This window comes from Suricata suricatta, chromosome 1, assembly GCF_006229205.1.
Source record: "Suricata suricatta isolate VVHF042 chromosome 1, meerkat_22Aug2017_6uvM2_HiC, whole genome shotgun sequence".
Lineage (NCBI taxonomy): Eukaryota > Metazoa > Chordata > Mammalia > Carnivora > Herpestidae > Suricata > Suricata suricatta.
Window position 1 is genome coordinate 187,726,876 of NC_043700.1, and position 13,904 is coordinate 187,740,779.

Below are 13,904 nucleotides of genomic sequence, written 5' to 3' on the forward strand. Positions count from 1 at the left end.
AAGAGAAGTTTCAAATAACTAAAATTAGAAATAAGAGGGGGCATTATGATTGATGCCACAGAATAAAAGGGATTATAAGAGATGGCAAAGAACAAGGGCACACAACAAATTAAGTAATAATCTGGAAGAAATGGATAAATTCCTGGAAACCTACAACCTACCAAAACCGAACTATAAATACAAAATTTGAACAGAACTGAAGCTAGTAAGGAAACGAAAGTAGTTATCAAAAACCACTCAAATATTATATATATGATTTCACTTATATGTGGAATTTAAGTAACAAAACAGATGAATATAGGGGAAGGGAAGCAAAAATAAGATAAAAACAGAGAGAGAGCGAGAGAGAGAGAGAGAGAGAGAGAGAGAGAGAGAGAGAGACAAACCATAAGAGATTCTTAAATGCAGAGAACAAAGTGAGGTTACCGGCTGGGTGTTGGGTGGGGGGAAGGGCTAAATGGGTGAGCAGCAATTAAGGACGGCACTTGTTGGGATGAGCACTGGGTGTTATATGTAAGTGAGGAATCACTAAATTCTATTCCAGAAATCATTATTACACTACATGTTAAGATCATGTGTTCATGTGTTAATGAACTTGGAATAAGAAATTAATTAAAAATTAATTAAAATAAAATAAATTTTTAAAAAATTTAATGCATTTCAAGGCCATCCCCACCAAAAAAGAAAAGTGAGTCATTATTTTGATGGAATGACTAAGTACTAGGGGTTAATACATATTTAACCTACTCAAGTTCATTTGTGTTTGGTAGGTATTATTATCTTCTTTTTTATGTGTGAGAATTAGAAAACTTAGGAAAATCTCCAAGTTCATTGAGCTACAAATGGATCATTTAATTCAAACATAGTTGGTTCGGGAACTGAAGCTCCTACTGTGTGTGACAATGTCACATGGAAAACCGGAGGCGCCTGCTTGGGAGGAGGTGGTCAGACGCAGACTCCGAAGGCTGCTGTCGGGCCATCGAGAAACTCTGAGGTGACCGGACCTACCGACATATCTCAAACAGTTCTCCAGTGACTATACGTGTGGTGGTGCTACTGACACCCTTGTTCTTCAAACTGCTCTATATCTCCTTAAAATAAAGTTTTATTAACACAATAAAAAGAAACACTCAACAAAGAAGAGCCCAGGACCAGATGTCTTCACTGCAGAAGTTCACCAAACATTTAAAGAATAATTAACCCTAATCTTCCTCAAACTCTTCCAAAGAGCTTGAGAGCTGGGTACATTTCCAAACTTCTGAGGCCCGATTACTCTTAAATCAAAGTCAGACAAAGGCACAAAAGTAAAAGAAAACTAAAGACCAATATGCATGATGAATATTGATGAAAAAATCCTAAACAAAATACTAACAAACTTGACGAAACAGCACATAAAGAGGATTACATACCATAAAGAAGTAGGATTTCTACTTGGAATGCAAAGACTGTTCAACACACAGGAATCAGTAAATGTAACACACCACATTGACAGAACAAAAGGGAAAACCCACATGATCATCTCAACAGATGCAGAAAAAGCTCTTGATGAAATTCAACACCCTTTCATAATAAGAAGAATTTTTTTAAAAGCACAAAAAACTGGAAATAGGAGGAAAATGCCTTAACATTTGACAAGCCCACAGCAGGCATCACACTCAACCGTAAGAGACTGCAAGCTTTTCCTCTAAGATGAGAATCAAGCCAAGGAAACCCGCTCTGGCCACTACTATTCACCCGAGTACTGGAAGTCCTAGATGGAGCATCATCCAATCCAAAAAGGAAGAAGTGTATTATCTCTGTCCTCTGATGACATGATCTAATATGTAAAAAAAAAAAAAAAAAAAACCTGAAGATTTCACATGCAAGAAAAAAACCTGTTAAAACTAATCTAGCAAAAGCTGAAGGGTACAAAATCAACATGCAAAAGTCAGTTGTATTTCTATACACTAACAATGAAACATTTGAAAAGGAAATTTTAAAACAGTCCCATTCATGATAGTAGCAAAAAGAATAAAATACTTGGGAAAAAACCTAACCGGGGAGGTATGTTAAAAAACGACTAAATATTGGGACAGCCAGATGGCTCAGTTGTTTGAGAGTCTGAGTCTTGATTTCAGCTCAGGTCATGATCTCACAGTTTGTGAGTCTGAGCCCTGCACTGGACTCTGCACTAACAGTGTGGGGCCTGCATGGGATTCTCTCCCTTTCCCTCTCTGTCTCTGCCCCTCCCCAGCTCGTGCACACACACATGTGCATTTTCTCTTTCTCTCTCTCAAAATAAATACATAAACATTTAAAAAAAACCAAAATATTGCTAAAAGAAATCAAAGAATATACAAATAAATGGAAAGATATCCTCCCCTCGTGGGTCAGAAGACTTAATACTGTTCAAATGTCCATACTACCCAAAGCCATCTACAGAGCCAATGTAATCCTTATCCAATGCCATTTTTTGCAGAAATAAAAGAAAAACCATCATAAATTCATATGGCATCTCAAGGGATCCAGAACAGTCAAAGAAATCTTGAAAAAGAAAAACAAAGTTGGAAGCTTCACACTTTATGATTTCAAAACATGCTACAGAGCAATAGTAAGGCAGATGGTGTAAGCACTGGCGTAAAGACACATCTATAGAGCACCAGAACAGATAGAGAGCCCCAAAATAAAGGCTTGCATATATGACCAAACGATCTTCAACAAGGGCGCCAACACTACATTTTGGGGAAAGGACACTTTGTTCAACAAATGGTGTTTGGAACACCAGATATCTGTGTTCAGAAACGGTGGGGTTGGACCCTACCTTAGACCACGTACAAAAATGAACTCAAAATGAATTACAGATGTAAACTGAAGATCTAAAATGATACCCCGCCGGTAAGAAAATGTAGGGGAAAGGCTTCAGGACATGGCATTCAATAATGGTTTCTTGGGTTTGATACCAAAAGCACAGGCAACAAAAACAAAAATTGACACATGCGACTAAAAACTTCCATGCAGCCAAGGAAGAATCAACAGAGTGAACAGGCTGCCGAGGGAAGGGGGAAATATCTGCAAACAACACAGATCTGACAAAGGGTAAGTATCCAGGTTATATAAAGGACTCCTACAACTCAACACAACAACAACAAACACATAATCTGATTAAAAATGAGTAGGGTCCCTTGGGTGGCTCAGTCAGTTAAGAGTCCAACCTCAGCTCGGGACATGATCTCATGGTTCGTGGGTTCAAGCCCCATGTCAGGCTTTGTGCTGACAGCTCAGGAGCCTGGAGACTGCTTTGGATTCTGTGTCCCCCTCTCTCTCTGCCTCTCTCCTGCTCACACTCTGTCTCTCTCAAAAACAAACATTAAACATAATTTTTTAATGAGTAAAAGGCCTAAACAGACATTTCTCCAAAGATATACATACTCCATTCTCCAAATGGATATATTTGGAAAGATGCTCAACATCACTAATCATTAGAGAGATTCAAATTAAGACCTCACACTCGTTAGTATGCTCATTGTAAAAAAAAAACAAAACCAAAAATAAACAAACAGAAAATAACAAGTGCTAGAGAGGATATGGAGAAATTCAAAACTTGTGCTGTGTTTGTGGGAATGTAAAATGGTCCAGCTTCTGTGAAAAACAGTGTAGAGTTTCCCCCAGAATATTAAAAACATAATTACTGTATGATTCAGCAATCCCACTTCTTGGTGTGTACCCAGATTTCAGAGATATATGCACACCCACGTTCACTGAAGCATTATTTCACAATAGTCAAGAGGTAGAATCAACCTAGATGTCCATCAACAGACGAATGAATAAAGACAATGTGGTGTATCGATACAATGGAATATCACTGAGCTTTAAAAAGGAAGAAAATTGTGTCATATTGTACAACATGGATGAATCTTGAGGACATTAGGTTAAACAAGCCAGGCACGAAAGACACAAATACTGCACAAGATTCCACTTGTGTGAGGTACCTAAGGGAGTCAAATTCACGGAAACAGAAAGTAGAATGTGGTTACCAAGGGCTGAGAAGGAGGAGGAAACGGGGAGTTGACGTTTAAACTGTATAGAGTTTCAGTCTTGCAAAATGAAAAAGTTCTACAAATCTATTGCACCAAAATGTAAAAACAGTTAACACTACTGCACTGTATACTTGAAACTGGTTAAGACTAAATTTTATGTGATATGCTTTTACCACAATTTTATTTATTTATTTTGAGAGAGGCAGGGACAGCACAAGAAGGGGAAAAAGAGGGAGGGAGAGAGAGAGAATCCCAAACAGGTTCCATGCCACCAGCACAGAGACCAATGTGGGGTTCAGAGTTACAAAACTGTGAGATCATGACCTGGGCCAAAACCACGAGTCAGATGCTTAACCGACTGAGCCACCCAGGGGCCCCACTTTTACCATAATTTTTTTTTAATGTAGAAAAGCAATTGACAAAATGTGTGTGTGTGTATCCAGCAATGCATGTATAAAGTAGGACTTATCCTAGGAATGCCATGTTGGTTTAACATCTGAAAATCAATGTGATTTTCCACAGTAACAAACTAAGTGAGAAAAACCATTTGACCATCCCAATAAAGGCAGAGAAAGCATTAGAAAATAATTTACTACTGGGGCACCTGGGTGGCTCAGCTGGTTAATTATCCAACTCTTGATTTTGGCTCAGGTCATGATCTCATGGTTCATGAGATCAAGCATTATGTCAGGCTCTGCACTGACTCTCTCCCTCTCTCTATGTCGGCTATTTATCTCTCAAAATAAATAAATAAACTTTAAAAAGAGGTTTTTATTACTAAATAATAATAAAACTTGTAGCAAACTAGGTATAGAAGAAAATTTACTCAGTCTGATTTAAGGGAATCTACAAAAACCTTCAGCTAACATGATACTTAATGGTGAAAATCTGAATATTGAAAAGGAAAAGATTATTCTTTTTAGTTTATTGTCAAATTGGTTTCCATATAACACCCAGTGCTCTTCCCCACGAGTGCCCTCCTCCATCACCACCACCTCCTTTCCCCCTCCCCCTCCCCCTCCCCCTTCAACCCTCAGTTCCTTTTCAGTATTCAATAGTCTCTCAGGTTTTTCATCCCTCTCTCTCTCCAACTCTCTTTTCCTCTTCCCCTCCCCATGGTCCTCCATTAGGTTTCTCCTGGTTCTCCTGTTAGACCTATGAGTGCAAACATATGGTATCTTTCCTTCTCTTTCTGACTTATTTCGCTTAGCATGACACCCTCGAGGTCCATCCACTTTGCTACAAATGGCCAGATTTCATTCTTTCTCATTGTCATGTAATAAGGAAAAGATTAAATGGCATCTTCAATCCATTCCTCCTTGGTATCTGGGAGAGGCCCTCAGAAAATATAGGAAGCAGGTAATCTGATTTAATTTCCATATAAACATGGAATGACTCTGGGCAAAGAAGCTAACAGTATTTGTTAGCAGGAGAATCCTTACAGGCTTGCTTATTAAAAACAAACCTGGGAGCCTATGCATTTATTGAGCATTGTTCCCTGGAAAATGCTAGGTAACTTTGGAGTATAAAACACAGATGCTTGCATGACTTAAATGGCTCACTTGTGTATAAATTATGTGAACTGCACTCAGCATTTAAAAAGGCACAAGAGCATACCAGAGGTCACAAGAAAGGACCTGAGCTCTGCTGTCAGTGGCTTTGAACCTGGTCCTGCCTCATCTGGGTCACTTGACTGCGTTAGCGTCTCTGATTTGTGTGACTCCACTTTGATAATCTGATCCTTGTTTTATCTCAAACACGTTCACCCTAAAATCAGGAATGGGCGGAGATGTTTGTTCTCACCACTTCAATTCTTCATTATGCTAGAGATTCTAGCTAGTGCAATAAGGCAAGAAAATAACAAATAAGGCATACGTATAAGAAAAGAGGAGGTAAAACTGTCTTTATTAAAAAATGACATGATTGTGTATGTATGTAAAAAAATCCTAAGAAATCTATAAAATAACCTATTAAAATAGTAAATTTAGTAAAGTCAAGGATAGGAAGTTAATATACAAAAAATAATCATATTTTTGTATCTTACAAACCACTAATTGGAAAACAATTTTAATTCCATTTTGAATATTATTAATATAGTTATGAGTAAACTAGGTGAAAAATGTACATTATCTTTCAACCAAAAGCCAAAATCATTGCTGAGAAAAGTTAAGGAGGTCTTAATAAATGGAGAGAGGTGCCATATTCATGGCCTGAATGATTCTATATTGTTAACATGTCACTTTTCTCCATATTTACCTAAAAATTCTAGCAGATTTTAGTAGAAATTGAAGAGGTGATTATAAAATTTATGTGGAATTGTAAAGGAAGTAAGTCTGGCCAAAATAATCTTGAAAGATGAAGAACAAATCAGTAAAATGAATAAAATTCACATTAGTGAAGATGAATAAATACTTCAATGAACTGAGTCTAGAACCATAGTTTCACACAGGTATCATTAGTTAATTTTTGGCAAAAACATCAAAGTTATTTAGTGGAGAAAGGATCATTTTTTCCATTAATGGTGCTGGAAAAACTAGATATCCATATGGACAAAAAAATGAACTCAATTTCACACCACATAAAACAAAACAAAAATTCAGAAGTAGGTCAAAGACATCAATGCAAATTATAACACTATAAAACTACTAGAATTAAACAAGAGTATAATTTCAACCTTGAGTAGGCAATTTTTTAAACCACCAAATGCAAATAACCATCAAGGGAAAACCTTAAGATATTGGATTTCCTCAAAATTTAAACTTCCTTCTCTTCAAAAGAGATGATTAAGAAAGTAAGAAGCAAGCCCCAGGTTGGGAGAAAATATTGTATGTACATTTGATAATATATTTCAGATCTGGAAAACATAAAGAACAACAGATCAATTATAAAATACTTGAAGAAACATTTCACAAAATAAGATATGTAAGTGGCCAATACACTGGGTGTTATATGGAAACCAACTTGACAATAAACTATATTAAAAAAATAAGTGGCCAATAAACATATGAAAAGATGCTCTACATCATTAGTCATCAGAGAGACGAAAACAGTTGAATATGGCCACCTCTAGAGAGCCAAAATAGAGAAAGGAGATGAGAAAGAAGGAAAGTGATTCTGGTTTTCTATCATAAACTTTTTAGTGCTATTTGACTTTACCAAACTAGAAAGGAAGGGTGTGTGTGTTAAAGTAAAAATCAGATTTTAAAGCATGTTCCCATGAAGCCAATGTGTCCATCTGGTCCCCGTACAAAATAATTTACCCCAAATGTTCGAATGAAGGACCCTTTATGAGGTGACTCCTTAGGGTGGAACAGGTAGGGTGAAGGAAACAGTGAATGTTGAGATACCCAGAAACCTGCAGTGGTGGGAACCTGTTACCTTGCTTAGGGCTCACTGGACCAGGAGAGAACACAGAGTTGTGGGAGCCCAGGCGCGGCTGAACCAAGGGAGGGGAAGATGCCCAAATGGATGGACGACCCTACTGCCAGACATGAAGCACTGAAACAAAGAAAGAGGTTATGAAAAAGTACCTGGACCCTTCCTTTCTGCCCTTTAATCTCCTGCCAGGGCCTCCACTGGCCAAACCCAATGGGAAGGCAGTGGATGGTGCAGTCTCCAGTGGTCAAGAATGGATGGGAGAGGACACATGGAGAACAGCCAGCAAAATGAGCAATTCCACTTTTTTGATACCTCCTTGAGAAACCCTTGCACCTTTGGGATGAGATGCACACACACAAAAAATCCACACAGCAATGTTCCCTTTAGTACAGCCTATATTGGTGAAACGTAAGTTGCCTTGGCAGAAAACTGTATAGCCATTAAGAGGAAAGAACTAGATTATATATTTCAACATAAATGAGTCTCAAAAACAAATGCCTAATACTGTTGCAGTAGATTTGGGGGAGGGGCGGGCTTGATTTTAATTTTTTTTTCAAATTTAAATCCAAGTTAGTTAACATATAGTGAAATAATGGTTTCAGGGGTAGAATTTAGTGATTCATCACTCACATAGAACACCCAGAGCTCACCTCAGCAAGTGCCCTCCTTAATGCCCTTCACCCATCTAGCCCATCCCCCCACCTCCCCTCCAGCAACCCTTAGTTTGTTCTCTGGACTTAAGAGTCTCTTATGGTTTGTCTCCCTCTCTGTTTTTATATTATTTTGCCTTCTCTTCCCCTATGTTCATCTGTTTTGTTTCTTAAATTTCACATATGAGTGAAATCATATGATATTTATCTTTCTCTGACTTATTTCACTTACTATAATACATTCTAGGTCCATCTATGTTGTTGCAAATGGCAAGATTTCATTCTTTTTGACTGACAAGTAATATTCCATTGTATATATACACCACATCTTCTTTATCCATTTGTCAGTCAATGGACATTTGGTCTCTTTCCATACTTGGGCTATTGTTGACAGTGCTGTCACCGTGAATTTTAAGAGTACAATAAAACAATACGATGCATTGTTCATAGGAACATATAAGAGATAAAAAGTATGAATCCTGAACTGTCTGTGTGCACATTTCATACATGAGGTGGACATAAAGGACCAGGAACCAAAAACAACAGTAATAAACTACATTTCATGAACTCTAATATGTACAAAGTACTGTTTCAAGCACTCTTAGATGTATTCGATGTTTATTAAAGATTTTATTTTTAAGTAATCTCTATACCCACCATGGGGCTCAAACTCACAACCCCGAGATCGAGTCACAAACGGCATCCAGGGGCCCCTAGAGATTCCGTTTCATTAAACCTTTTTAACAAGCCTGTCAGTTAGTGACCATTATATTCCTTCATGTTTAGAAGATGGAAAGGAAGAAAAGAAAGATCAATAACCTTCTCAAGGTTCTTCATTTTCATGCATCTGTTCCCATATCCAGAAAATATTTCCAGAGTTCCATTCTGTACCAGGCACTGTTCAAGGCACTCAGATGACAAGGAAAAAACCAGCTCACACTATATAGGTAGTGGTGGGAGAAATATACATTTTATGTCTCAATACTGTAAAATCTATTAAAGGAAATTAAGAGTCGTGGAGAAGTGAATTGCAGGGGGGTGATAGTAAGTGCCAGACAGTTGGCATTTATAAATATGGCAGTCAGGGAAGGCTTTGCTAGCAGGTGACATGTGAAGAGACACATGAAGCAGGTGAAGATATAAGACATGGGAATTTCTGGGCAAAGGCAGTCTGGGCAGAGGAACAGCTAGTGTTCAGGCCTTAGACAACCATGTACTAGCAAGTTCATGGAACAGCCAGGAGACTAGTTCCTCTTTTGTCTCACACACATGTATTTGTCCCCTGAAGTGTCCCAAGTGTCTATAACAGTGCCTGGCACATATAGGTATAAGTAGTCACTCAATAGATATTTGGTGAATGAATGAACATCTAACTAGTTGAGAGGCAGAATAAAAGGAGTGAGGTCGGAGAGGTGACAGGAGCTGATCATGTGGACCCTTGTTGCCTTGAAGAGATGGACTTTGACTCTGGGTGCTATGGAAGGGCTGCAGGGAGATTCAGACACGACCTAAGATGTCAGTTTAAAAGCATCACTCTGGAGGCGCCTGGGTGGCTCCGTTGAGCATTCTACTCTTGATTTTGACTCAGGTCATGATCTCGTGGTTCATGGGACTGAGCCCCGCATGGAGCTCTATGCTCAGCATGGAGCCTACTTTACATCCTCTCCCTTCTCTCTGCTCCCCCCCTCCAATAAATAAATAAGCTTTAAAAAACAGTAAACTTTCAAGGTTTTCCCATTTTTCAAGGGTGGCAGTTAGCAAATTAGAAAGATGTAGGATTGGGACACCTGGGTGGCTCAGTCAGTTAAGCGTCTACTCTTGATTTTGGTTCAGGTCATGGTCTTGTGGTTCATAAGATTGAGCCCCACGTCAGGCTCTGTGCGGAGAGTGGAGCCTGCCTGGGACTCTCTCTCTCCCTCTTTCTGGCAAGAATGAATGAATGAATGGATGAATGGCTCGCTCTGGCTGCTGGGCTGACAACCAACTGCAGACACATGAAAGCAGAAGCAAGGAAAGCAGTTGGGAGACCACCATAATAACTCAAGCGTGTCCCAGGCTGAGATGCAGCAGTGGATTAGAGATGTGGTCACCTATTTTGAAAGAGAGAAGATCCAGTAAGAGAGGAGCTCAGAAAAACATTTGGAAAGGTGGAGCTGGGATTCAATCCAGGGAATAAGCCCACAGCCTCCCCAAAGCTGAAGTCAACCTGTTCCCAGAGGGATAAAAGAGCAGCGGGCAGACACCTGGCTGGTGTAGCTTCAACTAGCCTGGACACTCCGTATTCAGGCAGCTCTGGCCAGGGGCTGCTGCTGCTAAGGCAGGGTTTTTGTGTGAATTAGGAGGCACCCTTCAGAGTAAAATGTACCCTTTTGACACCTGCTGCATCTCACCCTGCACCCTCCCCTGCTCCAGCAGTGCCCTTTGCCTGGAACCGTGCAACAAACAAATCCCAATGGTCACTTTCTGGGAGTGCTGGGAAGCACAAGCCACCAGCAACATGCAAGGTTGGATGCTCCAGTCATTGAAGAGATGCCTGATCAAATCAGCCCAGTTCTGCAGCCTTAGGACCAGCATAAATGGCAAAACAAACAAAAAAAGAAAAGAAAAACAAAAGACAAAAACCCAAAATCCAAAAAACAACCACCAAAACCCCTTGATTTCATGTGTGGGATAAATGTCAAAAAATACCTAAAAACACTCTACTGAAAAATAATGCCTAATGGGGCAGCAGTGAAGAGGCAATGTTGCCTGGCAACGGTAACTGAAACATACTAGAAATTCACAAATAGGAAACTAGAAGCTGGTGAAGGTGCTCTTTTAAGGCAGTGGGGAGGGGCACCTGGGTGGCTCAGTCCTTAAGTGTTCGACTTTGGCTTGAGTCATGATCTCACGGTTCTTGAGTTTGAGCCCCACAAACTGCTTTGGATTCTGTTGTCTCTCTCTCTGCTCTCCCTCCCTTGCCCATGCGTGCTCTCTCTCTCAAAAATAAATAAACATTAAAAATTTTTTTTAAAAAGTGGGGAAAGGGAGGTTTATTTAAACAGATTGTTTCTTCCAAAGCTGCCTGTCCAACAGGGAGGAAAAGGTTGATAATAAAAAAATAAAAGATGTACATAAAGAAATAGTGCCATGAAAATTAAATCTTTACAGATAAAAAGTATTTAATAATAACTATTTAGAAGAAAATACATGAAAATATATGTATGCTCTTGGGATTTGTGGTCGTGGTGTGTGTGTTTGGGGGATTTCTTGAGCAAGCCAAGACAATCAAACAACAACAAATGAAACATTTGACTACGTAAATATTTAAACTATGACCAAAAAGACCAATGTCAGAAAGCATAGATTATGAAAAATCTCTCAAATATGTCAGACGAAAGATTCCTATACATTCCACATTAATGAACGTCCATCAATTGATAATATAAGAACAAATAGTCCAATTGAAAAATAGTCAAAGAATAAAAATAGCCATATATAAGGGGAAATCCTGATGCTTATGGACAAATGAAAAAAGAGCTCTACTTCACAATTATCTGGGAAATGGCAATTAAACTAACAATGAGTTAGCATGTTGTTCACCCAACAGGTGGCAAAAAGCTCAGAAGACTGATACACTCGGTCCTGGCAGGAGGGCGAGGAGACAGACAGCCAGGCTAGAGGTTCTATAAATTGTTAGTAACAATGGGCACTGGAATTACTCCAGCCCTTACAAAATTAACTTGACAGACTGTGTTAATGTATGTTTCTACTCAGCAGTTCTAATTCTAGAAATCCATCCTATCGGAATTAAAAGTAGAGTAATTCATTATTTTCTAAAAAACCAGGTATTGTGTTTTGGTTTGAGGATAAAACTTGTTCAAAATAAAGATCCCAAGACAAAGTGCCTTCCACAGCACCAGAAATACAGTTTTCATGACTGGCTATCTGTAATTTTCACAGTTTTATTTATAAATGATAAAAAAAAGTTTTTCAGACAGGTACTTTGCAAGCACTTCCCTGCAAAAAACATGTTCCCTGTGCACATCGTCTTTATTTCCAATAAATTTAAAGCCAAATTGGATACTATTATAATATTGGACAATTTTTTTGTTGTTATTCTTAATTACTTGAAGAATCTTGATACTGATGGCCGTCCTGTTGGGAGAGCAAATTTCAGCGGAGTGAACATACCCACTGAACACCTGATTCTGAAGTTCATCCATTTGACCTTCAGGAACCACGTTGTGCACACAGGGCTCTCCAAGCTGTTGATTTCAAGAAAGTAAAGAAGATATGTCACCCTGAGATTACAATAAAAATAGTGGAAGCCTCCCACTTATAGTAGGAGATGCAGATTTTTGAAGCACTTGAGATGGAAAGAGGGATAGTACTTCTATTTCCTCCACAGGCTTCTCACTCTGAGTCGCTGCTTCTGCTGATTTGAATCAGTAGATCATCCAACATATACTGTTCATTTTTCATATCATATCGGCTCACGGCTTCCCCATTCCCATCTTTTCCTGGCCTCAACAAGGGATTGGTTTGTATTATTTTTTTCTGTGACAGTAAATCCAGTTTATTTACCTTTTAAAATTAAGCCAGGGGTGAAGCAGTAGATGGTAGGTATGGTCGCTCGGTGATTCTCAGGGACCCACCTCATTCTTCTACCTTGTTGCTTTACCATCCTCAGTAGGTTATATTCACTCCATGAGCCACAGTGGCTGTGCCAGCTCCAGCCACTGCTTCATCATCCCTTTATTCAATCCAGCAGAATGAGGCAGGGACAAAGAATTGCATGCCCCTTCAGAACATTTCTGGGGGCGGGGGACACCTGGGTGGCTTGGTTAAGTGTCCGACTTCAGCTATGGTCATGATCTCACAGCTCCTGAGTTTGAGCCGTTCGTTGGACTCTGTGCTGACAGCATGGAGCCTGGAGCCGGCTTCAGATTCTGTATATCCCTCTCTCTGTTTGCCTCCCCTGCTTGTGCTCTGTCTCTCTCTCTCTCAAAAATAAGTAAACATTTCCCCTCCTCTGCTTGTGCTCTGTCTCTCTCTCAAAAATAAGTAAACGTTAAAAAAATAATATTAAAAAAGAATATTTCTGGGGGCGTCTGGGTGGCTAAGTTGGTTAAGCATCTACCTCTTGATTTCTGTTCAGGTCATGATTACATGGTTTGTGAGTTCGAGCCCCGGGTCGGGCTGTGTACTGGCAGCTTGGAGCCTGCTTGGAATTCTGTCTGTCTCTCTCTCCCCTCTCCCCCCGTGCCCCCTCACCATTCACTCTATTTTTCTCAAAAATAAATAAACATATTAAAAGAACACTTCTGTAGATGCTGGTGAGGGTGTGGAGAGACAGGCACCCTCCTGCACTGTTGGTGGCAATGTAAACTGGTGCAGCCGCTCTGGAAAACAGTGTGGAGACTCCTCAGAAAACCATCAATAGAACTCCCCTATGACCCAGCAACAGCACTGCTAGGGATTTACCCAAGGGATACAGAAGTGCTGATGCATAGGAGCACATGTACCCCAATGTTCATAGCAGCAATGTCAACAATAGCCAAAACATGGAAATAGCCTAAATGTCCATCACCTGATGAGTGGATCAAGAAGATGTGGTGTATATATACAATGGAGTACTATATGGCAATGAGAAAGAATGACATATGGCCATTTGTAGGAAAGTGGATGGACCTTGAGGGTGTCATGGTAAGCGAAATAAGTCAGGCAAAGAAGGATAGATACCATATGTTTGCACTCATAGTCTAACAGAAGAGATCTGGCAGGGGACCATGGGGAGAGGAAGAGAGAAAGAGAGTGGGGGAGAGTGAGGGATACAGATCAAGGGAGACTACTGAATACTGAAAACGAACCATGGGCT